A 27534-nucleotide genomic window follows, 5' to 3' on the forward strand; every position below is an offset into this window, starting at 1 on the left:
ACATCTTGGTGGCTGGACCAGCACCTGAACATTCCTATCAGTCCTGGGATGTGCGTGACAGTGTGTGTTCCCTTTGGCTATCTTAGTTTTGTATGCAGTTACATGACTATACAGTCTGTTGGCATGAAATAAGGGTGTGTATTGTGCTGCATCCGCCATGGGTGGGTATGCACGTGTTATATGTCCTCACACCCACATGTGGTGTGTCATGCAGTGTGTGGAAGACATCCATCCTCCTGGGAGTGGGACACTGCTGTCAGTGATGTGTTGTAATAGCACTAAACTCATAGTCCAAAGTTAGGGATGCGTCCATACCACCATGTAGGTGTGATCATCTGATAATGATGTACACCCCCCCATATCTCTGTCCACTGCTGGTAGTCCTCTGCACTCACCCCTCATATGTCTGGACACTGCTGGTAGTCATATGCACCCACCCCTCATATGTCTGGACACTGCTGGGAGTCATATGCACCCACCCCCATATCTCTGTCCACTGCTGGGAGTCATATGCACCCACCCCTCATATGTCTGGACACTGCTGGGAGTCCTCTGCACCCACCCCTCATATTGCAGGCCACTGCTGGTAGTCATATGCACCCACCCCTCATATGTCTGGACACTGCTGGGAGTCCTACACACACACACCAATATGAAGGTAACATGCTGGGCCAGTCCTCTAAACCCACATTCCTGGCGTGTGTACGCCTCGTATCCCAAATGTACTGGTGCCGTAACGGGGTACGTGTGACACGCACCGTACTCACGCATTCATTGCGTGTGTACGGTCCGTATCACTGTTCTACTGTGCCGTAGGGGTACGTGTGGTACGCACCGTACCCACGCATTCATTGCGTGTGTACGGTCCGTATCACAGTTCTACTGTGCCGTAGGGGTACGTGTGATACGCACCATACCCATGTATTCATTGCGTGTGTACGGTCCGTATCACTGTTCTAATGGTGCCGTAGGGGTACGTGGGAAACGCACCGTACACTTCACTTCCGTTGTTGCGGTACGCAGGGGTTGCCGGACACGCCCCCCCAAGTGACCAGACCCTGGTGGTAATGTATGGCCTCCATATTATAGGTTTGGCTTTGAGTATGGGGTATGTTTCCTGTCCCTCACCCCCACCCTGGCCCCTGGGTGGTGTTCTCACCTTCTGCGGCGTGTGTGTCGGGTGCAGTGCACCAGGTCGTAGGCCAAGAGGACCGGGATGACACGTACAACGGGGTTCATGGTGTGTACGTCGCGTACCGGGGCTCCGTTGCGTAGCGGTTCGCATAGGACTCTGCTTTTCCGGATGTGTTTGGCTCCCGTAAAAAAAGAGCCGTACGGAGTGACGGAGGGACGAATCGTACATGCTGGGCCGGAAACCGCTGCCTGAATACGTCCGGACGTCGCGTACAAGCTGTTCCGGATCTGAATCGTTTGACCCATACGGGCGTTTGTACGAAACGTACGGAAATAGGCTTTCTGTACGATTCGTACTTCCTAGGTTGTACGGAAAGTTTACCGGTACGAGTCGTACGGGGAAAACACTCCGTACAACGATTCGTACAGCCTTTTTCCAGGATTGGAATTGGCCCCCTTATATCTATTGTGAATCGATTGAGGTCTTAATATGTATGTTTGCTAGCACAATCACCTAATGTTCACTAACTGTCTATTGTACAACGTCCTGCAGTTTCACGGTCCTCTGTTTGTTATTCATATATTTTTATATGTCTTATGTACGAATTGACACTTTTGAATGTCTGTATACCACTTCATCCATTTTTGTTCTTAGACTGTAAAGCGCTCTGATACCCTCGTGGGTCACGTTCGCGCTATATAAAATTTACAAATAAATAAATAAAATGGGTGAGATTCCTGAGCATCAAGGGACACACACACAGCGATTCAACAGTACTGGGCCTGAAGAAAAAGGAAATAGTACAAGCCATCTTGAACTATTCCACATAACTCGCCGAGTGGGGCATCGAAGTGCAAAATCTACCCCCCCCCCAAAATACCCACAGATCTTAGTACAAGACAAGGGCCCCTTGTCAGTGCTGCACAGGACCAACCGCTCAGGATTCCCCGAGAACAGAAATGAGGGATATAAGGTCAATACAGGTATTCGGATTGCATGTCAAAATAACAAAAGGGTTATCAGCGTTATTCCTTCATTCCAGTCCGAAACCGTAGGAAGCACACAGAAGTATTCCTAACAACTGCAAGACCAGGCCAGGTACATGTGAGGTCAGGGGAGGACCATCTCCAAAGAAGAAACTAACCATAATCTCATGGAACATCGCCGGGAGCAGCAAGATCGGTGGGAATAAAAATCTGATGCTTTTCCTGGAAACAGGAGACATACACTGCCTTCAAGAGACCCGGGCACTATCTAGCACTCCATTGGCAGGGTTCTATGAACATTATGTTCCAGCAATAAAAAAGAACCTTTTTGGTCCCCTGTTTGGCGGCCTATCAGTTTATGTAAAACACGCAAGTTCCCTCGTAGTGACTGGAATAAACATGAATTTACCCGGGCTGCAAGCCCTACAGATAGAAGGCCTGAAGCACACCGCACAGCGAATGCGCCTCCTATTAATAAATTGTTACAGCAACCCGGCACAGACCACCGTGAAAGACCAGTTGGAGGTACTGATAGGGAAAGTAGACGACCTCCTAAATAAATACAAAACTCACCAAGTCATCTTCTCTGGGGACCTTAACCTGAAGGACCCCGACATAGCTGCGCCTTCATCTCGAGGTTTGTGCAGGGCTGCACCCCTTCATGATCTATTCGACAACCATAAGCTATCCTCAACTTTTGCTGTACAGGCAGCACTCTCGAGGGTTGGGCAATCACAGCCAACCTTTCGGGACATCTCAAGGATCGATTACATCATGGTCAGTGAAGTAATGGCGGCCTGTTTGGCAGACTTCACAGTTGAGGAGAGGTCAGAAAGCGACCATAGGCCACTAATAGTAGTATTTATGCTGGCAGTTCCACCCGCTATTAAGCTCCAAGCCATCGGAGAATCCAGAGGGGATGAAAATCATAGACTCCTCAGGAGAATCAGATGGTCAGACAAGACAGGCACGAAGCTTCAAAACTGGCTGGATTTAAAACAGGAAGCGATCCTAGCAATGCCGTCTTCACCGATAAAAGGCTGGGAGACCACAGTAGGAGAGATACAAGCGAGTTTGGGCCAACTGCAGTCACAATGCTACAGGTCCAAAATGCAATCAATCCCTGGAAGTATCCGCCCAACTAAGGACATAGGGGAATGTGAACGCCTCTTGCGCAAGGCACTTGTAATAAAGAAAAGAGGGGGCAGACAAACGGATGGGACCTCGATCGCATCAATGAGGGTAGCCCTAAGAAATAAATGGTGGGAACACAAAAAAGCCCACATAGTGAGGGAATGGATTAAAGTTTTTGCCCTGCTTAAACGGAAGAACTTATCAGGACTATGGAGTCACATAAACCGGCTCAGTAGCAGAGGAGCTCAAAGAGAGAACGGAGTGGCAGAGCAAGACTGGCTGGTCCACGTAAAGCACCTATATTCAACTGCCCACGAAAATACAGGCAACATTAAGAAGCCCAACAGCGGAGTGGACCCTCCCCACCAATCCAGCACAAAAACCAGAGAAGCGATTTCCAGCCCCCAAAACCCCCTCGAGGGTTAGGGAGACCAGGCCGTGATGTGTTGCATACCGGCACCCCAGATAAACCCTCAAACGGTCATCAAGATACTTAAGAACATGAAGAATGATGGGGCTCCTGGGCCAAATGGGATACCCGCACTAGTTTTTAAAAAAGCCCCCGACTTCTGGGCAGCTGTCCTTACTCCTCTCTATAACCAATATTTTATGACAGCAAAAACCCCTGACTATTGGAGGGGCTCCAAACTAGTCCCAATCTTCAAAAAAGGGGACCCATTAATGCCAGCAAATTACAGGCTCATTGCTCTGCTCGACCTAGAAGCCAAGGCTTATGCTCGCCTCTTATTGAAGGACTTGGAGACATGGGTCAAAGAAAAAAGCATCATTCCTCTCTACCAGACTGGTTTCAGACGAGAGTCATCGACAATAGACAACATACTGGTGTTAGCGAACCTAGCAACTCAAGCAGCAAAAAAGAAAAATCCACCACTTCCATGCTGCTTCATTGACTATAGCACAGCCTTCGACAAAGTGGTACGAAATAGGTTATGGTGGAAACTAGAAAAAAGGGGCATCCCGCCTAATCTTTTGAAGGTAATTAGATAATATATGAAGGCACCTGGGTGCTGGTCAAAACCAGCTCCTGCACAGTGTCCCCCAAAATAACAAGGAACAATGGGTTGAAACAAGGATGCGTGCTGGCCCCATCCTCTTTAACCTGTACACGGTGGATTTGGGGGACGCCCTGAAAGAAGCCAGCCTAGTAGCACCGAGATTAGGCAGCATTAGGCTGCTGGTGCTACAATACGCCAATGACACTGCCATAATGGACCACATGAGGGTGGGCCTACAGAGAGCCCTAAATGCATTGAACCAATTTAACAATGATAACAATCTCACAGTCAACCAGGGGAAAACAAAGGTGGTCATTTTTGGGAGCTACCACCTAAAAAAGAAGGCCAATGGCTAATGGGAGATCTTCAAATCAGTACAGTAGCATCCTACAACTATCTAGGGGTGTGGCTCACGGAACGGGCCAAGGCAAACATCCACCTGAAGCAGCAGTCCTCTAAGGCCAATAAGATTATATTCCTGTTAAAGCAATTGAGTCTACATCTGATCAGCCCCACTGCCGGACCAATACTGACTGCCCTAAAGGCAAAATTGCTGCCAGCCATTAGTTATGGTCACCAGGTCTTCCCGGGGTCGCAGGATGCCCTTCTTATCGCAGCCCAAGCCAAAGCAAATAAATCAGTTTTCTCCATTCCAAAGTCAGCACGGAAGTCAAGGCTAAGACTGGAGCTCGGCCTGTTAAGGCCCGACCTGATGTGCCAAGAGGAGATTATAAAATTATACTTCAGGATCTTAAGGGCCCCAACAAATTCCTTAAGACAACAACTGAGAGTCATCTTTGAGGGGCCAAGCCCAGTATGGCATATCACCCTCGGCAAAGCAATCAGTACATTAAAGAACGAGGAAAAGAGCATACCATTGCCGAAAATTCCACTAAATGCCTTGAAAAAAGCCATAAATAGACAAGTCCGCAAAATCTCATTTGAGCTGGATCTTAAATCGCTCCCTTTTGGCCCCCATTTAGTCCCGTTGAATAGCTCCTATATGGTAGACAAGGCACAAACCTACCTAAACGAGGCCCTGACACCACAAGTCCGAACCAAAATTCTTTCCATGAGACAATGTACACTAGGAATCATCGATTTTAACCCTGCATGGGCTCGCAAGGGGGAATGCACAAACTGCAGACTGTGCTCCTACATGAGGGAATCCTGGTTACATCTTCTATGTTGCTGTCCTGCCCTTAGGAACGAACGCCGGTGACTGCTTCACCCAGTCTGTATCTCCAAAGGAACCAAGACATGTAGTGAAGCATCAGCCTTGTGCTTTTCTAAAACAACCACAATGACCTTGGCAGGACTGGGGAAATTTACCCAACAGATAAGGATTGCTTTAAAGGCCGCAAGCGAACACAACCAAACAACGGTGCCCAGCACAGCACAATAAGGAGGATAAAGTTGCTTTTTTCCCCAACAAGTATAGAGCCCTGCGCCTACTCATCTGTCGCACTGAGACTACACCATATACGCGGCTCTCAATGGAAGGGCCTAGAAGTTTGGCCCTCAGATCGCTGAAGTAGAAAATTACCAAGGCTAATGCAGGTGCCTAAGAAACCTTGTGCAAGGACTTAAGACAATGACCACCGGCGCTGGCTGATCGAGTGGGAGCAGAGGGGAGGGGGGATGGCACATTAACTAAATTTCATTAGATGCCTCCATATTTTTTACCGTGGCTATTTTTTATCCGTTCGCTTTGATGTTTCTTACTGTAATGATTTTAATTAATTGTACAGTTAATAAATAAAGTCAAGTCAATTAGTGCTTAGCAGGTGACATTTACACATGCATTGTGTTGACTATTGATGAATGCTTGTGCTAGGTGTACACAAAGGTGCCGATTCCGATCCTGTAAAACCTGGGTACAAATGGTCGTACGGAGCGTTTTCTCCGTCCGACTCGTACCCGGGAAAAACACCTTACAAACTCGCAAGTACGATTCGCACAGAAATACCATTTCCGTACGAGTCGTAAAAAACACCGACCGGCAAAAAAATACATACAAATCTGATTCTGGAACTGAACTGAAACTGAACTCGGACAAGATGGAGGTCCTCATCCTGGGATCCTCACCCTCCGCCTGGGACGACTCCTGGTGGCCTCCCGCCCTGGGCACCGCACCCAAACCGACAGACCATGCACGCAACCTGGGCTTCATCCTGGACTCCTCCCTCTCCATGACCAGGCAAGTCAACAACGTCTCCTCGGCGTGCTTCAACATCCTACGCATGCTACGGAAGATCTTCTGGTGGATCCCCACCGAGACCAGGAAGACCGTCACCCAGGCCCTCGTCACCAGCCGACTGGACTACGGCAACGCCCTCTACGCCGGTACCACCGCCAAGCTCCAGAAGAGACTCCAGCGGATCCAGAACGCCTCAGCCAGACTCATCCTCGACATCCCACGAACCAGCCACATCTCCGGACATCTGAGAAACCTGCACTGGCTCCCCGTCAACAAAAGAATCACCTTCCGCCTCCTCACCCACGCACACAAAGCCCTACACGACCAAGGCCCGAGCTACCTCAACAGCTGAATCAACTTCTACGCTCCCAAACGCCACCTCCGATCAGCCAACCACGCCCTCGCCGCCGTCCCCCGCATCCGAAGAGCGACTACAGGAGGAAGGTCCTTCTCCTACCTGGCCGCCAAGACCTGGAACTCCCTCCCGACCGACCTGCGCCTGACCCAAGACCACCTCTCCTTCAGGAAGAAGCTGAAGACCTGGCTGTTCGAGCAGTAGCGGCACCCCCCCCCCACCCCCAGCGCCTTGAGACCCTACGGGTATGTAGTGCGCTCTATAAATGTCATTGATTGATTGATTGATTGGACGGCGCATACGCGAAGTCCGGACGGAGTAAGGCAGCGTTTTACGGACCAGCAAGAACGATTCGTGCCGACGTCACTCCGCACGTAGCATTTTTTACGGGAGCCAAAAACTGCCGGGAAATTGAGGACGACGCGAACAAGGAGCACCGGTACGCGACGGACAGCAATGGACCCCAACCTACGCGTCATCCCGGCCCTCATAGCCTACGACCTCGTGTCAGAACAACCCCAGGGGCAAAGGGGGGGTGCAAGGGGCAGGAAACATAACCCACACCCCACAAAATACTAATACATCCTGCACATTAATTATCTCCATGGTCTGGTCACTTCAGGGGGCATGTCCACCAATCCCACATCCCGCCACAACGGAAGTGGACGTGGACGCGTACCCGTCACCACCACAATGGTGGTACGGGATGTACCCACGCCCCCCAGAGCGTGGGTACAGTCCGTACCACCATTGTAGTGGTGATGTAGGGGTACGCGTGTACGGCCCGTACCCACGCCCCCAGAGCGTGGGTAAGGTCCGTACACACGTACCCCTACATCACCACTACAATGGTGGTACGGACCGTACCCACGCCCCCCAGAGCATGGGTACGGGCCGTACCACGCTTACCCCTACGTCACCGCCTCTATGGTGGTACGGCCCGTACCCACGCCCCCAGAGCATGGGTACGGGCCGTACCACCATTGTGGCGGTGACGTAGGGGTACGCGTGGTACGGCCCGTACCCACGCCCCCAGAGCATGGGTACGGGCCGTACCACGCGTACCCCTACAGCCCCATTACATGATGGATACAAGTCCTACACACGCCACGGATGTAGATGTACAGCTTGGTGCAGCACATCAGCTGTAAATTGGGGCTGGTGTATGCCCAGGACAGCAGTGTACCACAGCAAGGGCGCAAGTGGGTGGATGCAGAGGAATACCAGCAGTGGACAGGGACCTGTGAGGGGTGGGTGCATATCACTCCCAGCAGTGGACAGAGACATGGGGGTGGGGGCAGAGGACTCCCAGCAGTGGACAGAGACATGGGGGTGGGTGCAGAGGAATACCACCAGTGGACAGAGACATGGGGGTGGGTGCAGAGGACTCCCAGCAGTGGACAGAGACATGGGGGTGGGTGCAGAGGAATACCACCAGTAGACAGAGACATGGGGGTGGGTGCAGAGGACTCCCAGCAGTGGACAGAGACATGGGGGTGGGTGCAGAGGACTCCCAGCAGTGAACTAAGACATGGGGGTGGGTGCAGAGGACTCCCAGCAGTGGACAGAGACATGGGGGTGGGTGCAGAGGAATACCACCAGTGGACAGGGACATGTGAGGGGTGGGTGCACATCACTCCCAGCAGTGGACAGAGACATGGGGGTGGGTGCAGAGGAATACCACCAGTGGACAGGGACATGTGAGGGGTGGGTGCATATCACTCCCAGCAGTGGACAGACATATGGGGGTGGGTGCAGAGGACTCCCAGCAGTGGACAGAGACATGGGGGTGGGTGCAGAGGACTCCCAGCAGTGTACAGAGACATGGGGGTGGGTGCAGAGGAATACTGTTATATCCTGAGTTTTACTTAATTGTAATTAGCCTAGGTCTTCCTAGCTGCTCAGCCAGAGTGAGAGATGGTAACGGAATGTTGGTGTGACTGTGATGAATGGAATGCCTGGGTGCCTGTGTGGGTGAGTGATGACAGTTGGAGATGGGCTGAGCAGCTAGGCAGGCTGCTCCTGGTGGGGCCGTGATATGGTCTGTAACAAGGGCCTAAGATGTGGCTGGAGTAGGAGCTGGTACATGGCTAAACCTAGACTGATGCTACCTGGAACTGGAACTAATAAAGAAGGCTTTGAAACCTACATCATGGCTACCAGTGTATACTTCATGTAAGAGTACAACATATTAATTTTGGCGACGAGCGGACTTGAACCCAAGCGTACTCAAGGACTGAACAGATCTACAAAGAAACTGTGAGAAACAGTGCAACTACAAAGAAACCATAAGAACCAGCGCAACTACAAAGAAAAAAAAAAGAAAGAAAAATACATGAAACAGTATGGAGTATGGAGTAAAAGGCAAGCCGGCCCCACCAGTGTCCAGTCATCGGACGGCCCCAACCTGTGTCCTGCCTGATCTTACTCCATGGACTTGACCAAAGGTATGGTCTGTATGTTAGGGTGTGAAATGACTGCTTGTCACCCTACCACTTCCTTTTAAATCTGCCGTATGGATGTATCCAGTGGCTGTTCTAAGATGTGAGTTGTGGTCCAACTCAGTGCCACACAGGAGCGGTGTGGTTCTGCTAAGATGGGTACCTTTATGGCACTTAGAAAGTACAAGCAACGTCAGCGAACAAGGTGGAGATATTGTGCCTGGAGGTTTTATACAAAGAAATATTTTCTACATATCAGGATGTGCTTTCTACAATGTGTCTTCACCCACAAGGTAGAAAAAAAATAGTATTTGCTGTGTTGTCTGCGGTTACGCTGCATCGAGGTGTTGTGTGTGGCAAAATGGTCTTGCTTTTATTCTGCGAGGAATGGTTACACAACGTGGGCTTATGGTTTGAAAACCCAAAACTGTTGTGTCTCTGCAAGTTTTTACTCGTCATACGATTGAGTCTCGTTGCCTGCAGAAAGACGGATCTATCTAAGTGAGTCAAATGCTGATTTATGATATTCTATCACCGGAAATGACTTGCCTACTCTGAGGCACGGGGAACTCTTGTGCTTCGTTTGGAATTTAAAGTATGGCTGGAGCACATTTTTACAATATTTAAACATACATGTTTAGTGTTTTTCATGGGTTTGCTTACGTTTGAGGCAGCAATGGCAGTTCAACTGCAACAGCGCATTTTAAAATGGAACGCGCGAGCACGCTTACCTTCAACTTGGGGTTCGCGTGCAGTTCCTTCGGTGAAGTCCTTTCATCACGATTGTGGAATCTTCAGTTGTGACGTGCCTGGCAGGTTCAGCTATGCCTTAGATGTTTTGAGTGCATTGACGCACTGTGAGCCACCCGGCGCACGTAACAAAACGTGCCGCCATCTTGTGTTTACGAGAGATCTTCTGTGTGTCTTCGAATTTGCCATCACGTTATTTGCTGCCAACCACGCTGTTTTTCTTTTCTACATAAAGTTTTATCTTGACGACAAGATCTCCAGGGACAATCCAGTGTTTGGCAATCGGAGCACGAACTGGAAACAGCGATCTTCTTCGAAGTCGTGAGGCAGTCTTCTCATTTCGTCCATGAAGGTTCTAAGTGCACAGTGGTGGAGCAGGCATAGAGTTCGTCAAGGTGACTCTGGCGCTGTATTTTATATGTAGCGTATTCAAGTGTAGTTAGTGGATTGGTACACGTTACATTACAGGATAAATATCTACAATGTATGGCAGTTTAGTGTTAATGCTCGGGGTAGTGAACACTCACCAGCGTTGGGCACAGTTTTCTGGTGTTCTATGGTGTTCCATTTTATGTTGTGATGCCACAGTTGTTTTACGCAGTTATTGGTTGGGAGGTTCTAGTCTCCTAGTGGGTGGTCATCACAGTTTATCCCTTAGTAGAGGGATGAGGTTGGGTTTTAGTCCCAGTTAGTGATCTACATGGGGGTAGGTATACGGATTATCTTACTTATACCAGTGGGTGTTATTCCTAATGTATGTACAAGGGTACATTGTATGGTATGCCACAGTTTCTGCCTTACATGTTTGGAGTTCTGGTCGTGGTGGGTGGTTTCCCCTCATCTCTGTGTTGTGTGTAAGTCGTCCTGCGCTTCACGTGTTGTATGTGTGTAAGTCGCCCTGCGCCTCACATGTTGTCCTGTGTAAGTCGCCCTGCGCTTCAGTTGTTGTGTGTAAGTCGTCCTGCGCTTCACGTGTTGTGTGTGTAAGTCGCCCTGCATCTCACATGTTGTCCTGTGTAAGTCGCCCTGCGCTTCAGTTGTCGTGTGTAAGTCGCCCTGCGCGTCACATGTTGTCCTGTGTAAGTCGCCCTGCGCTTCAGTTGTTGTTGTGTGTAAGTCGCCTTGTGCATCACGTGTTGTCCTGTGTAAGTCGCCCTGCGCTTCAGTTGTGGTCGTGTGTAAGTCGTACTGCGCCTCACTGTGTGTACTCTCTATGTGGTCCATATTGTTTTACACGTGTATTTGTAGTGTCGGTTCACCCTTGATGTCTGTTTATGGCCTCGGGTGTTTGTCGTGGTGTGTTCACCTTTCACTACGTGTATTTTGTATGTTCAGGGGAAAGAAGAAGGGGTCACTGCTAGTTAGACAGTGTTAAGTCTTCCCCAAACTACGCAGTGTTAGGTGCGTTGTAAATTGTTATAATACTCTTCATGAGGGAGGATGGGTTATGTTGATGCATGTTTTATGATATGTCGTTTTTGCCTTTCTTCTCTTTGATTTACTTTGTTCTTGCTTTAGTGATGTTTTTCTTTTGGTTGCATCCTTGAGTTATGGACATTACGGTTTATTTTGTGTATAGTTCTTTGTTGTAGTAATGTAAACTTTGTTTTCATTTTAAAAGGAAAGGGATAATGTTATATCCTGAGTTTTACTTAATTGTAATTAGCCTAGGTCTTCCTAGCTGCTCAGCCAGAGTGAGAGATGGTAACGGAATGTTGGTGTGACTGTGATGAATGGAATGCCTGGGTGCCTTTGTGGGTGAGTGATGACAGTTGGAGATGGGCTGAGCAGCTAGGCAGGCTGCTCCTGGTGGGGCCGTGATATGGTCTGTAACAAGGGCCTAAGTTGTGGCTGGAGTAGGAGCTGGTACATGGCTAAACCTAGACTGATGCTACCTGGAACTGGAACTAATAAAGAAGGCTTTGAAACCTACATCATGGCTACCAGTGTATACTTCATGTAAGAGTACAACAAATACCACCAGTGGACAGAGACATGGGGGTGGGTGCAGAGGACTCCAAGCAGTGGACAGAGACATGGGGGTGCGTGCAGAGGACTCCCAGCAGTGGACAGGGACATGTGAGGGGTGGGTGGCCATCACTCCCAGCAATGGACAGAGACATGGGGGTGGGTGCAGAGGAATACCACCAGTGGACAGGGACATGTGAGGGGTGGGTGCATATCACTCTCAGCAGCGGACAGACATATGGGGTGGGTGCAGAGGACTCCCAGCAGTGGACAGAGACATGGGGGTGGGTGCAGAGGACTCCCAGCAGTGGACAGAGACATGGGGGTGGGTGCAGAGGAATACCACCAGTGGACAGAGACATGGGGGTGGGTGCAGAGGACTCCCAGCAGTGGACAGAGACATGGGGGTGGGTGCAGAGGAATACCACCAGTGGACAGAGACATGGGGGTGGGTGCAGAGGACTCCCAGCAGTGGACAGAGACATGGGGGTGGAAGCAGATGACTCCCAGCAGTGGACAGAGACATGGGGGTGGGTGCAGAGGAATACCACCAGTGGACAGAGACATGGGGGTGGGTGCAGAGAACTCCCAGCAGTGGACAGAGACATGGGGGTGGGTGCAGAGGACTCCCAGCAGTGGACAGAGACATGGGGGTGGGTGAGGAGGAATACCACCAGTGGACAGAGACATGGGGGTGGGTGCAGAGGAATACCACCAGTGGACAGAGACATGGGGCGGAGTACATCATTATCAGATGACCACAACTCCATGGGTGAATGTACGTATCCCTAACTTTGGACAATGATGATAGTGCCATAACAACACATCACTGACAGCAGTGTCCCACTCCCAGGAGGATGGATGTCTTTCCCCCACTGCATGACACACCACATGTGGGTGTGAGGACAAATAACACATGCATACCCACCCCTGGCAGATGCAGCACAATACACACACTGAGGACTGATAGGAATGTTCAGGTGCTGGCCTAGCCACCAAGATGTTGTCTGTCATGGAAGGAATAGGGTGGAGTTCCCACAGATACAATGGCCACAATTGTGAGTCAGGTGTTCAAATACCCAGCAGAACAAGTACCATATGTTTACTAGGCTGGGATTACACACATGCATTGCGCGGAAAAGGGACAATTTCTCCATGAAGGCATGGGAAAATACTCTATACATAAGTACAGTGAGTACCAAGGATGGCACAGACGATGCAGCCGGAGACATTGCTGAGCAGGCATGGCCAGAGTTGAAGGGATCCATCACCAACAAAGGAAATGTAGACACAGGGCAACACAACAATTGTGCAACTCTCAGCAGGGGAGATGTCAGGTGCCACAGAGGAAGGAACACTCCTTGGGACAATGGCTCCAAACACAAAGAGCATACACGACAAAGAATCTTTGCAGAGACCTTGTGATGGCACGCAGATACCAGGTTCCACCCCATGAGCAGCAGACTACAACATTTCCCTGAAACATAACACATGCCCACAACCCCAACTCCTGTAGCATCAGCATCAACATCAGTACCTGAAATGCAAGACTTTTCTAACGAAAATAGAAAATGCTATATTCAGCATGAAAATAATAATGTGTAAACGAGACTATTCACAAAGGCCAATGGCCAGTCCATATCATCAGTCCTATCATATCATGGCCATGCGTCTGCCCTAGCTTGCCTGCACATCACAAGACTGTGTCGTCGACTGGGGGGGGGGGCATCATGTGGGGAAGGACCAGGCACCACAGGGACAGGAGGGGGAAGGGTAGGTGTGGTGGGTGCAGGGACGGACGACTCCACCACAGGGGGTGGGGCAGCGCCAAAGGTGGAGGCGAGCTCGGCGCTGCACACTTCTGCCAGTTCTTCAAGCGTCTCCCCTGCACCCGGAGAAACAACAGGCCCTAAGGAGGGGGGGGTCGGAGGGATGGGTTGCAGCGCTACTGGGGGAGGTGGTGGATGGGCTGGGGGACTTAACTCCCCTACCCGTGGAGTGCCTTGACCGTTTGCGTCCAGGTGAAATAGTGGGGCTGAGGCCCAGCCCAGCAAAGTAGGCCTCCTTCTCCGAATCTGGGGCAGGGGAGCCATGGGGAGTGACATCGGAGGGACTGGGGAGTGAGTCATGTGGACGAGGACTGTGGCTGCGTGCCTGCCTGTGTGCCCCAGACCCAGTGGGTGTGCCTGCTACTCCCTGAGTGTGCGTGTCAGGAGGTGTGCGCTTGCCCTTACGTGGTGGTGTGCTGCTTCTGTCTGGTGGGATGCGTGTGTGTGGATGTCTTGTTGTGCTTGGGACAGGCATGGGTGTGGTCCTTGTGTATGGGGCAGGGGTAGGGGGGGCAGCGCTGCAGGTGACTCGCTTTTGCCGTCAGTGACGAGTCCAGGGACCTCAGCAACATCCGTTGGTCAGACATGGCTGATGACATGCCCTCCATGTACGACACCATCTGGGTCAGCAGTCTGGTGTGCCATGGAGGACAGTCAGGATCGATGTCTGCCCAACTTGCAAATGCCGCTGAATGTCCACATACTCGGCAGTGAGGGCAGCAGGGCGGACAGGGGCAGGGGGTGCGGTGCCTGGCGCGAAGGAGACACGGTGTGGCCTAGCACGGACAGAAGGGACCCGAGCAAGTGGGAGGGCGGTGATGGGAATGGAGGGGGCGGCGAGAGATTTACTGCTGCTTTCAGCTGTGGGAGCATCCTCCGCCCCCTCTGGGAACTCAGCCTCGGACCCGTCTGCCTCGTAGTCAGTGTTGGTACTGGGCAGGTCCTCCGCCTCACTCCCCTCGCCCTTCGTGCCACTAGATTGCACCGACTTCACAGCAGTGGTGGCACCACTGCTCGATCCCTCCTCCACGTCCGTGCCGGTGTCTCCCTCGGTGTCCTCCGATGATGCTGTGGGCAAGGTGAAGAGACCGGAAAAAATCAGTCACCTGTATACATCTGACACATGAGTCCAAACAAAATAGGCAACAGTGCATATCAGGAAAGGCATCATGAGTAACATCTAGGATACTCCCCACATATGTAAACCCTGCACTCCCCAGTTGGTTGACCCACCATGCCACTTGGAAACAATGAAAATTAACACACAACAGCAAATAACTTGAAATCACAAGATCATGAGAAGCTAGTGTCTGGGATCAGTTGAGCACAGCAAGACTATGAAGGCATGCCACCTCTTGTTCACTGTGAACCAAACAGTATTGTCGCACCCAAGGCCAAATACCACATGCCAATGCAGAAGGTGTCCCCACACTCAACGACCTGTGAGTACTTTTGACACCCCAAAGAAATACATTGTGACTCCTGGAGAATCTCAACCCTTTACACAATGGACATGTCTAGCATGTGTGAATGTGGCACTCTGTGAACACAACACACATGTGTCTGTATAGCAGAAGTCACACAAGGAGGTGCACACCAAACTACATGTACACAGTCATTGTCTGAGCTGCCAGACTCATTCAAATCAGCCACTGTTAGGCAGAAATGGCGTATCAGTAAGTACATATACATGGCACCAGGGTGGTCTGGATGACTTGACACTCGTAAGTTGGTATCAGCAACAACCAAGGACTAACCCAAATGCTAGCACACTGTGGGAACATGTATATGTATGAACTCCAAACAAGTTTTGTTCAAACTGTGCCTTACTTTAAAATGTGCCAGCGTGTCCCTGGAAAGTGTAAAGGTGGTGTCTTGTGCACTTCCTTGGGAGACATCTGTCATGCAGGCACATCATTGTCCTTCACAACCAAACAACAAGGTCAAGCATATGAAACATTGAGACATGTTGACAGGTGTAGTGAGTGCCAATGGACATTTTCTCTGAGTAACAACTTGAATAATGTCATTTGTCACATGGCTATCCGTCACCTGATCACACAGTTGGCTACACATATGACCTACTGACTGTCATCTGGAGTGGCACACATGTCCACACCCAGGACAATGCATAAGCTAATGGGCCTGCAATTGTTTAGCAAAAAGGCCTAGCTGTACTGTGGGTTCCCCCTCATGTCAAGCCAGAATGTACCCACAGATGTCAGCACACAAAGTCACAACTGTGTAGCATCTGGACCACACACAGGTGTCAAAAATGTACAAGCAGGATACATGATTGTCAAAAACTGACACAGGCAATGAAGCACCAACATTAAGCACTGGCCAACATCACGGGTCACTGCACGATGACTTTCTGTACTGCGAATCATCACACACAAGTCAGAACTGGCAATGAAACATCAGAGTTGAACATGTACGCCCCTCCCGCACACACACACCCATATCTGAGTCAATGTGACTGATACCGATCAAGAAGTGAAACCTCTTATTCAGGGTTACAATAACTGTGCTTGAAAACTAGCTTCATTAACACAACATCACCTTGTAGGGCTGCCAAAACATATTGGTCACAAACAAACATCAACAGATTGTTGTGACTAGCCACACAGGCACTGCCCAGTGTGAGTATGCACAAGCAAACTGGTGTATCCCTGTCCAGTGGGCAAATGTATCACACATGTGAAAACTACTACCTAGGCCAGGGAACAATGCCACAGAGGCAGAGCCATGATGAACCCACAGTGAATGTGCACAGTGTTGGATGACACACATGAGTAGGAGGGCAGGCTGTGTCAGGGGACTGTAGTGTGCACACTGCTCCATGGTCCTGGAATGAGCTGACTGTTACAGGAGCAACCGTCCCGGCACTATGCATATATCCCACTCATGCACATCATGTCTGAGGCCACAACATTGGTAATGCATGCAGCAAGTCTGTTCATTTGAACCCTCACACTCCTATGTTGGGACTCAGCATCAGTGCCAACAATTATGCACCCCCAAATGACTGAACAGGACAGGGCACAGGCAGACCACCCCCACACATGATGCTGAAAGCAGTGTGCACCTTGATAAACTGGCAGCCTAGATGACCATGTGCAATAGTGATAACACACAGACCAGGTAACACATGTCAAGGAGGGGAAGGGAGGAAGAACAGCACAGGTTGACTTTGGGGTACAGGATATGCACTGCACATATATAGCCTGGCAGTGTATCCAGGCGACTGAGCAGCTCCAAAAGCTGGCGACACACAACAAACACACATGTACCTACCCCCGCCTGCTGCTGTAACTCCTGTATCCGCCTATCCAGGTTAGGGAGGACCACCGCCAGGACACGCCGCATCTGGTGGGTCAGGCGCCGGCGCCCGCCATGCTTGCGAGGAGGTGAGTCCTTCAGCATGACCCGGGCGATCCTCCAGGTCCAGCACCGGATGTCCTGCCATCTCTTCCTCACTTGTGGCAGGCGCCGACTGCGACCGTCCGCCGATTGCACGGCCTTGACGGCATCCTTCCAGATCTTCCCCTTGTGGTAGGGGGATACCTGTGTGGATGATAAAGTGGGACAACATCACTACACCTGCACCATGTCACAGAGACACACATTTGAACATCTTAGATTTGTTGAACAGGGCATAGTATGCTGGCAAGTAATAGCACCTTAGTCATAGAGACTTTTTCCACTGTGGACGCACCAATGCACTACATGGCATAGTAAGTACACAGGTGGCATGAGGGGTGCGAAACAATCCCTGATCATGGCACACACTGTGCATCCCAAGCAACACAAGGCTGATGGACAGCACCGCAAAGCAGTCACATGCAGTGGCGGCTGGTGGAATTTCAAACTGGTGAGGCGTATGCAGAGTGGATGAGCGGATGCAAGTGAGCGGAAGCGAGCGAGCCCGACGGCAATAAGGGGGGCTCGGGGGGGTTCTCCCCCGTGAAGAATTTTTTTTAAAATGGCCTTCTTTTTGGAGCTATTTTCAGCATTATTTCTGTGATAAATGGATTAAAAATTCAGTTCTTCTAGGCATTCATAAAAGAAAACTCATACATTATTTCAGAGAATTTCTGGGTTGCCAAGCAAGTCTGACTTCTGAAGAGGGCTAGGGTACTAAGCAAGACTGCTTTGGCTCCACCCTTTCCAATAGAAAACACTAGTTAGCGATGTGAACAAGTTCAATGGACAAACCTGGGGTCTAGGGAGAGTCCCTCTCCTAAGAAAGAAATGTAAAAAAGATTGGCAAATGGTGCATTTTAAAGCAAATGACTGCAGCGATAAAGCAAGGCTTATTAAGCAATGGGAACGTATAGCCTTGAAATATTAAACACATTAAAAACTGCCCTGTATCTTCTTGCATTAATTTTTTCAACAGTTACTTTAATATGTAAATTGTTCTGCATGATAACTTTAGCCGTTTAAAATGTATGCTTGCCCAGTGTCTTAAACTGCATGCAGCATTAACTTTGGAAAAATATGCTCTCCTTCTTGTACTAATGGGGGAGACCAGCAGTTTGTATTAGGATTGTCATTTCTGCACCTAGAAATACGGGCAGGACAAAATTGCACCTCACTAGTACCAGTTTAACACCTGAACACTGCAATCGGCCACCAGCTGAAAGGACATCAGGTGTTGTTTGTGCTGGAAAGAAGAAAAAAGCGCCTGCGTCCTCTTTTAGGTGCATACATGCGTGGTGCACATGTCAGCAAAATGACCCAGACAGTTTTGAATCAAGATGAACATAAATCTGAACAATAGACAGGGGAACAGTCTGACAATGCACCGCTCTAAAAAGACCAATTTTAAACACACATATTTGAAATTTTCTATTTTTTCAAATTCCTCTATCTCCAACAAAGTGGCACCAACTTTATTCTACTAAAAATCTGCTGAGCACGTCTCCCTTTAGCCCTTTTAAAAAAATGGGTTCCTGAAGGAAAATAAGGCACTGAGCAAAAAAGAGGTAAACAATGATAAGGAATATTCTGCGAGATGAGATGGGAGAGCACATTTAAGGGAAGAACTACGTGTACAGAAAACAGAAAATTATTCAATGCTACAGCACAAACTGTCGCAACAAAGATACCGAATAACAATGATGCCAGGGCAAAACTTATTCGCAAGTATAATGGGTTGGCAGGGAGATCAGTGCCAGGATAGGAAAATGATTAGGGATGTCTGTATAGAGACGGAGAAAAGGTTTATATAAAAAAAAAAACATCAAACATATGCCATTATGATATCCCTCTCTAGCTGACTACTGTAAGGCAGTCCTTGCAGAGCTGGGCCAACACACACTATCTCCAAAGTACCAAGTCTACTTTGTAATTCAGCAGTGTAACAGAATACAAAAGGACAAAAACAGTACGACCATGACATGATTTATAGTAGACAAGAGATCAGAAAATACCCCTTCGCACAAGATGAAATGGTTCAATAAAGAAGAGATGACCAATCACCAAATGAGAGACCGCCATTCCTAGGATTAAAAAACAAAGTACTACATCCAGGAATGATGAAGAATAAAGCTGCACATTCAGAAGAAGACAACCTTAATAGAACCAAATCCATTAACACAATCCAGGCCAAGATGTAATCCAGGTGTGTGGCTTTTAGTTGAACAAGAATAATCAAATCATGGTCAGGTCCAAGCTTACGAATCTAAAATACTTATCTGCCATGTACGGGTTCTGTATTATTTAAAAATAGCCATGTTGTCCCCTATATGTCCAACATGGGCACTATACTTAAGAACTGATGAGAGACAATATACCGCGAGACAGACGTTTCAACTTTGTAACGACAACACTGTTCAACGAGTGTAAGGATACTCAGCCTTTAATGATGAACCACTAGGTTAGACCATTCACAACCAACATTCTGCCAGTGTTAGCCTTATTGATCTGTTGCAGCACTCCAATCACCTGTTATGATTATGATTTCTAGATGCCATCACTCTCCGCATTCGCACATAACGTGTGTGTTTGTAAGAAAGTGCTACGTACACTTTAAGGGAAAAAAACAGTTGACTAACACAGTTTTGACAACTTCCCATGATTAATCCAGCCCAATATCCAGAGAACTTCAGGAAATTACCAGGCCCATTTAAGATCACCCGCAAATTAGCAGCCACCACGTATAAAAGTTATAAAGAAATAAGGCGCATGGAACGGTTACAAAAAACTAAAGCACTAATCTGAAGTGAACCACCAAAACTCTGTAAACTGTGAATTAAGGGCAAAAGAACAGAGCACTTAAAGGGTCAAACATTAACAACACTGACAAAATGAATGATGCAAAGGTCCGGTTTCCAGCCTCAGAGGCATCCCAACCTGTGTGCCGAAGGTTCTTCTTGGCAAATTGTGTGTATTTTTTTTTAATTTAGGAAACTTTATGAACGTCCAAAAAGGCCATTTATTAAAACAATTGCAAAGGAAAAAGGATATGTTTAGCATTTGAAGGGGAATAACTTGTGCAAAAGTATACATGTTGTGTTTTTGTGGCAATAGTTTCTCTCATGAAAAAAGATTGCTAAATAACTCTTCTACAAAAACATTTGCAACATTTTCTGCCTTTAACTAGTTTTATTAGGTGGAAAACCTTGTAACTGTGAAAAATTGCAAAGTTGTAGGACCTTCGTAAAACTATTCCAGCACAATGAATGTCCTCTCCCCTGCGCGTGAGCATCACATCTGTTACACATATACACTGCTAATGCACATCTAAAGGGCAAGCTCAACTACAGCCCGTTTAAGAATGAATTTATTTAGGTCCACTGCACAGCGTGGACACTTCTACGGGGCCCCCGGGTGGGAGCTCTTTTCACTCACATGATCTATAAAGATCGGGGAGGGGAGGGGCTTGAGTCCCCGTAGGTTAATCTTTGTAAACAATAACATCAGGAAAATGCCTGCAGCCTGGTGAACCCCAAAACACCCCACTGTTCCACATAGAGTTTGTAGGTTGCCCTGCGGTTTTTAGCAAACACTCCCCTCAGGTTGTGTCTCCATTCTACAAGTTCCAATCAGAAAATAACCTGTGGCGATGGCGCTAGCGCTAGTTAATTGTGGCCCTCATTCATCTTGTATCCCTTTATTTAATTTCATTTTTAGAACCGGGCGTTATATATGCTTCATTATTTCCAGATGCCTTGAGCTGCCATTGACGTTTTACATTAGTGGGGGGGCAGAAAGCACTTCTGCGGCTGGACAGGGTGACAGTTCAGTGGCCGCACAGGCCCGGCTCCCTCTGCTCTGGGTACTTAGGCACCTCTGCTGATGGGTTTCTGGAGCTGAGCCTGGGAGCGGTAGAGGGGTGAGTGACTGGCTCTCATCGGGGGCCCTTGGCCTGCACTCGCTGTCCCTGCTGGCTTAGAACCTGCGGGCCCCCCGTGCAGCCAGCCCTGCACCAGGCAGCGCCGGGGAAGCGCAGGGTACTGGTTGGGGTCCATTAACAGCAGGTGTGCACCTCCCTCGCTGTGAGCATGGCGCGGCTTCTCTTCTCTCAGGGTGGAGAACGGACGTTCAGTTCTCACTCAGGACTTCACAGCCGATGCACAAGACAGCCACTGCGTCCAGAACAAAACTAGCCACAGGCTAATCACCAAGACGCTTCAGGACCACAGCTGCTGGATACTCGGCTCTCTGCGCGGATGAATGTCCAAGTCATCACTTTAGGTGTTTGCACTGCAGGACATTGTCACAGTGTGGCCTGGCTACAGAATGGAGATAGCTCAGACTGCCTCATACCAGATTCAAAAGGCTAACAATCCGTGTTAAAATATGCATCCTGGTGCCTGGTCTTTACACCATATGTTTCCCTAATGCGTGTTTGCACGTAAAACAAAATCAATATTGCGTATGAAAAATATAGGACTGGACGTACCTCGTATCACAAATTAATGTGATGATCAATAAAGCCCCTCCACATTCAAACAATGCACATTTCCATCTTGCAATCGGTGACTTTATGAAATCACATAACGAACACTGTTAATAGCCTAAAATCCACAACAAACTGGTTGATTAAACCAGCGGCACTGAACTGTATATCTGGTCCCAACCCCCTACCACGGAGTAACGTGCTACTCACCGAAAAAGCGCTTTGACGCCTCGTCAGAGGTAGTAAGCGCTATATAAATACAATTACAATGCAATACAATACCTAGTACTAAGATTATTACACAAGATGGCTCCGCAAATTAAACGCTCGCTGCTGTTATCTGTGATTTGCTAGTCATGAGTTCCTATCCCGCCAAAGCCAATTTAGCCTTCCATCCTTCAGTGGCCGAAAAATCGAGTGCATTCACTAAAAGAAAGAAACTGTAGCCACTGCAGTGTTGTCCGTTGAATAAAATACAATTGATTATTAGGAACATTCTCTTGACACGACACCCGTTCTAGGCTAGAGCTTTCCTGGTATTTATTCGACCCTAGCTCGCACCCGCCACTTTCCCTTCCTGACAAGATGGTGCTGTTAGCACTGAGACATGCTTCCACAGAATAGCCGCTGCTGACAGATAAACAATTTAACATCCAAAAATACGTGTCACTCAGAATGGCGGGCTCGGCTTAACCTTTTTCTGAGAGGTGAAAGCTTCACCGTCGTCACCGACATTCACGAAATACGTAGCAGCAAGCGGAAAATGTGATGTCACAACATTCCATTGATTTAAATATGATTTAGTACTTGACATTTTTATGTGAAGCCGCACTAGGGAAAAGAAAGGTGTTGGAGCTAAGGCACAGTAATACTTTAATGGCGTTGCATGTTTGCTGGACATAGCTCTTCGTGCACAACTTCTATATTTTGACCAAAGGGGTGGCCTATTCTGTTTGTGAACAGAACTACGACTTACCAAACAGTCACGCCTCGCAATTCTCGGGGGAGGGGGGGTAACTTAAAAAACGTACCTGATCCTGATACCGGTCCCGCGCCGCCTCTGCGTCCTGGGCCAGTCCCGACTCCGGAGCAGCAACAGGTCTGGGCGGGTCGGGAGCAGGAACAACTCTCACTCTCAGCCAATCCAGACGCTGCATTAGCAGCGCCAGGATTGGCTAGGGCACAGATACGGCCCGCCCACTAGGAGACCCGGGGGCTGCAACGGCCTCTCGGGTTCTCCCCTCCCTCGCTCACCTATTGAAGCTATAGTAGTGTCTGACAGTGCGCATGTACGGGCTGGTCAAAAAAATGACCAGCCCAACCCTAAACATGCGCACAACAACTACAAGCCGCTGTCAGTGACAGTCTGACTGTCACTCAAACCACGTTGAGTGCTGCAGCAGCCCCGCCCCCACCCCCTTCAGCAGCTGATTGCCGCGCGGGCGTGTCCCAGCAGCGCGAGAGTGGAGAGGAGTTGAACTTGAGAATTGCTTCATATCCTTGCACCAATGGTGATGTGGCTAGTGGGGCAACGCCCCAGCGCCCCCAATGGACGCACCGCCACTGGTCACATGCCCCAGGCCACTGACAAAACCTCAGCAGAGTACACAGACACACACAGGTACACATCAATCACCTGCCATTGACAACAGCGGATGCAAACCTCACTCTGCACATGTGCCACTTACCGGGGGGGTCACAGGTGTGGGGCTAGCTCAGCAAGTCAGAAACACAGCACGGCTTACTTCACACATCAGATGGATTGAGCAGTTGCCTCCTCCATGCAGCTGTGGTGCAACACTCCACATAGACACTCACCCACATGACAAGAAACATTCACACACATCAATGTTCAGGGGGCGTACACATCGTTTCGACACTCTCACCACTCTCACCACAGCTCCACTCAACTCTCACACAGATCTGTGGGTGCAGTCACCTGTCACACCGGGGTGACCACTGAATCACCGCAGGACAATAGAACAATAATGCCCAAGAGGATTAGGCTGGCGGAATGTGCCATGCACTATGCAGTGAATGTCACAGTAAGCACAATGCAAGTGAGGAGTGCACACATGAACTACATCAAGCCCTGCATGAGAGACATAAGCCACCCCCCCCCTGGGACCCACTTCACCCAACATTGCATGTCTGTCACACCTGGCCACAATGCCAGAAGTGACAGACACAATAAAGGTGCACAGGCAAAGGTAGTGGAGTCAGCACTCACCTGCTCCCCTGGTCGACCATACAGCATGGGGTACCGTGGGAGTATCACATCAAACAGGGCCTCGTTCTCCTCCTGGGTGAAAGGCTGGGCCCTCCCCACAGTCCTTGACATGGTGCCAGAGGGAGACGATACAGCAGCAGTGGTATCGACTGACATGTTGTGCAGGCAAGTGCCCACCCATGGGTTCTGCCTGCCTTATATCTGCCTTGCTGGCCTATTTCATTTACAGGAGTACAGAGTGATTGGTCAGACTCATTTGCATCCTACGTTTCCTCCAATCCCTTTAAACATACACCAGTGACAGCCTTTGCATCTTTCGATTTTGCAGCATCATGTCAAGTCAACAACCACTTTGCAACAATGTAAAATGTGGCCAACTGTTTTTTCCAGACCACATGATGTAAAATTTTGAACTTGAAACTCAATATCCATGACAACCAGCATGCATTTAGGCCCTAATACTTGTTCCTCATGTGTCCCCATTGTAATTCTTAAATTCCCACACAGGTACGGCGCGTTTCACATGTACCCCTAGGGCACCATCACTACAGTGATACGGGCCGTACTCACGCGTGTACGGGCCGTACACGCGTGAGTACGAGCCTATCACAATAGTTGGGGATACCGTAGGGCCTAGTGATACAGCACGTACTCACGCGTGTACGGGCCGTACACGCATGAGTACATGCCTATCACAATAGTTGGGGGTACAGTAGGGTTTAGTGATACGGCACGTACTCACGCGTGTATGGGCCGTACACGCGTGAGTACGTGCCTATCACTATAGTCGTGTTACTGTAGGTCCGAGTGATACAGCACGTACACACGTGTGTACGGACCGTACATGCGTGAGTACGTGCCTATCACTATAGTTGGGGGTACCGTAGGGCCTAGTGATACAGCACATACTCACGCGTGTACGGGCCGTACACGCGTGAGTACGTGCCTATCACTATAGTTGGGGGTACCGTAGGGCCTAGTGATACGGCACGTACTCACGCGTGTACGGGCCGTACACGCGTGAGTATGTGCCGTATCACTTGGACCTACAGTAACACAACTATAGTGATAGGCACGTACTCACGCGTGTACGGCAGGTACTCATGCGTGAGTACGGGCCCTACACATGTCCTCAGAGCGTGTGTACTGCGTTTCACTGCTTACACTGGTGATAGGAGGCGCACACGAAAGGAATGGAGGTGTCAGACTCGCACAAGGCTGTACATCAAGTCATTGTCAGTGCAGTCCTTCATTTGCAGGGCCTAGGTGTGTCAGGCAGTGATGTGGCACTTGTCTCCTCATGTTGTGGCACAATAGATGTGTGATGAGCTGTTTACACATGTCATGTGTGGTGGGGCACTACGTGGCACACTTCCCCTTCACACTTTGCACATGTGTGCATGTACGACACACGTGTCAAGCACTGCATCACTGGTATGGCACAGTCAGCAACACCCGCAACTGTCCCCTGATGCCATGTACACGGATAATTACACCTGACATGTGACTCCCAGCGTGCCACGATGTGACTATGTCATGTGTGTGTCATGTGTTCCCATGAGCTTTCCGTTGGTGCTCCGTCAACTCCATCTGCTGTTGCAGTATCCAACATGTGTCTGTGTGCATATGTGCATGACACACATATACGCACACCATGCCACATGTGGACTCACAAGTTACATGTGTCATGATGGTTCGAAGATGACTTCCTGACATGAAGCAATATCTGCGTTCTCTCAATGTCTGTGTCATCAGTTTTTGACATGGACCCCTTAATGGAAATGTGTGTTATCTGTCCATTTCAAGATGACATGTGACCTGTGCGTCTAGACTCCCGCCAGCTGTCTATATGAGATGACATCCTTCAAATGTTGATATGTGGATGTCTGTCACTCATGTAATGTGTCTGGCTTGTCACTTACACTGGCCCACAGCTATTTTAATGGCATGTCACATCAACATTGCCATGCAACTATTGTGGCTAGCTCTTCGTAGGAGTATCACCTGGCTGGCCCACGTGTCCTGGATGTATTTCACAGCACAGACTCTGTATTAAGCAGATGTGTATTAGCTGTTGAACATGTGCTCACTTCAGTGACATTGGTGTGGTAATGTACTCACTCTTCGTTATTCCTTCCAAACCTCTGCAGGACACCGCCTCTTCCCAGACGAATGTCAGACCTGGATGCCATGCGTGAACATGACTGCATACGCAGATACCGCTTCTCGCAAGAGTTGATAGAGGACTTGACCCGCCGGCTTGCACCACACCTCCAACCACAACACAGGTATCCTACAGCTCTGACCCCCAAGGTGAAGGTGATGGCAGCCCTACATTTTTTTGCCACCGGCACGTTTCAATTGACCATAGCTGATGTCGGTGGCATGTCCCAGATAATGTTCAGCCGTGTCCTGCATGATGTTATAGAAGCCATGTTGGTGCACCTGGATGAATTCATCCATTTTCCCACTCGTGAGCAGTTGACAGGTGTCAAGGGTGAGTTCTATGCCCTGGGAGGGATGCCTCCTGTAATTGGGGCCATTGATGGGACACATGTGGCTTTGGTACCACCACAGGCACAGGAGGTAGCCTATAGAAACAGAAAACATTACCACTCCATTAATGCCCTTGTGGTGTGTCTTGCTAACATGCTGATTTCCCATGTCTGTGCATGTTTTCCAGGGTCCGCACACGATGCATACATCATGAGGCGTAGCAGGGTGCCAGAAATGATGCTGCAGCTGCACGCGGAACGAGCATGTCTTGTTGGTGGGTATACTCTGTTAGTCCTGTGTTCAGCGCTATCTTTGTATCTTACGGCATCTCCTGACCCACTTCTTCACATGATTTTTCCATGTAGGGGACTCTGGCTATCCCAACATGCCATGGCTGATGACGCCTCTCCGCAACCCCAGAACAGCCGCAGAACACCGGTACAACGACACCCATGGGCAGACGAGGCGCGTGATTGAGAGGACGTTTGGACTCCTGAAGAGCAGATTCCGGTGCCTCCACAAGACCGGCGGCGCCCTCCCATATGCCCCGGTGAAGGTCTGCAAAATCTTCATTGTGTGCTGCATGCTGCACAACATGGCAGTGGAGAAGGCCGTGCCACTCATCCTTGATCCGGATGAGCAGGATCATCCACCCGTGGAGGATGAAGGGCTCGGACACGGGGCAAGTGAGGATGAGGATGAGGATGAGGACATCCGGAGTCAGCTTATCCGCAACTTCTTCTCATGATGGTGAGTCCCTGTGTCTGAGTGTGCATGCTTTGAGCCTTGTGTGGCATGTGTTGCAATGTGTGTGTCGAGCTGACTGTGTGCTAAGTGACTTGGAGGTGTGTTCTGAGGTGTCATTCAAGTGATGATGTCATTCCACACATATTAGCTGGGACACTAAATTTATTAAGGGCATGGTGAAAACATCATTCCTGTAGAGTACCTGTACATGTCTGAGGATTACTAGCTCTTCGCTGACTTGTTGTGTGTCTGGCCTCCACAGGTTCTTGCGGCTGTCGTCTGCTCATGTCATCATTGCCCTCCTGCTATTCCTCATGAGTATTGCAATGTGTGCTGGA

The 27534-nt window shown here is 49.4% G+C and overlaps 1 long non-coding RNA gene across 1 annotated transcript; it reads right to left on the minus strand.

The window, feature by feature from the left end:
• Positions 1-14280: 14280 nt before the first annotated feature.
• Positions 14281-22806, minus strand: LOC146830230 (uncharacterized). Its single transcript, XR_014961394.1, has 3 exons — positions 22755-22806; positions 17112-17381; positions 14281-14882 (listed from the first exon to the last, which is right to left on the minus strand). It is a non-coding gene; the product is annotated as an uncharacterized LOC146830230 (long non-coding RNA).
• Positions 22807-27534: the final 4728 nt, after the last annotated feature.

The sequence above is a fragment of the Triturus cristatus genome, chromosome 5_1 (assembly GCF_964204655.1).
Source record: "Triturus cristatus chromosome 5_1, aTriCri1.1, whole genome shotgun sequence".
Taxonomy (NCBI): Eukaryota; Metazoa; Chordata; class Amphibia; order Caudata; family Salamandridae; genus Triturus; species Triturus cristatus.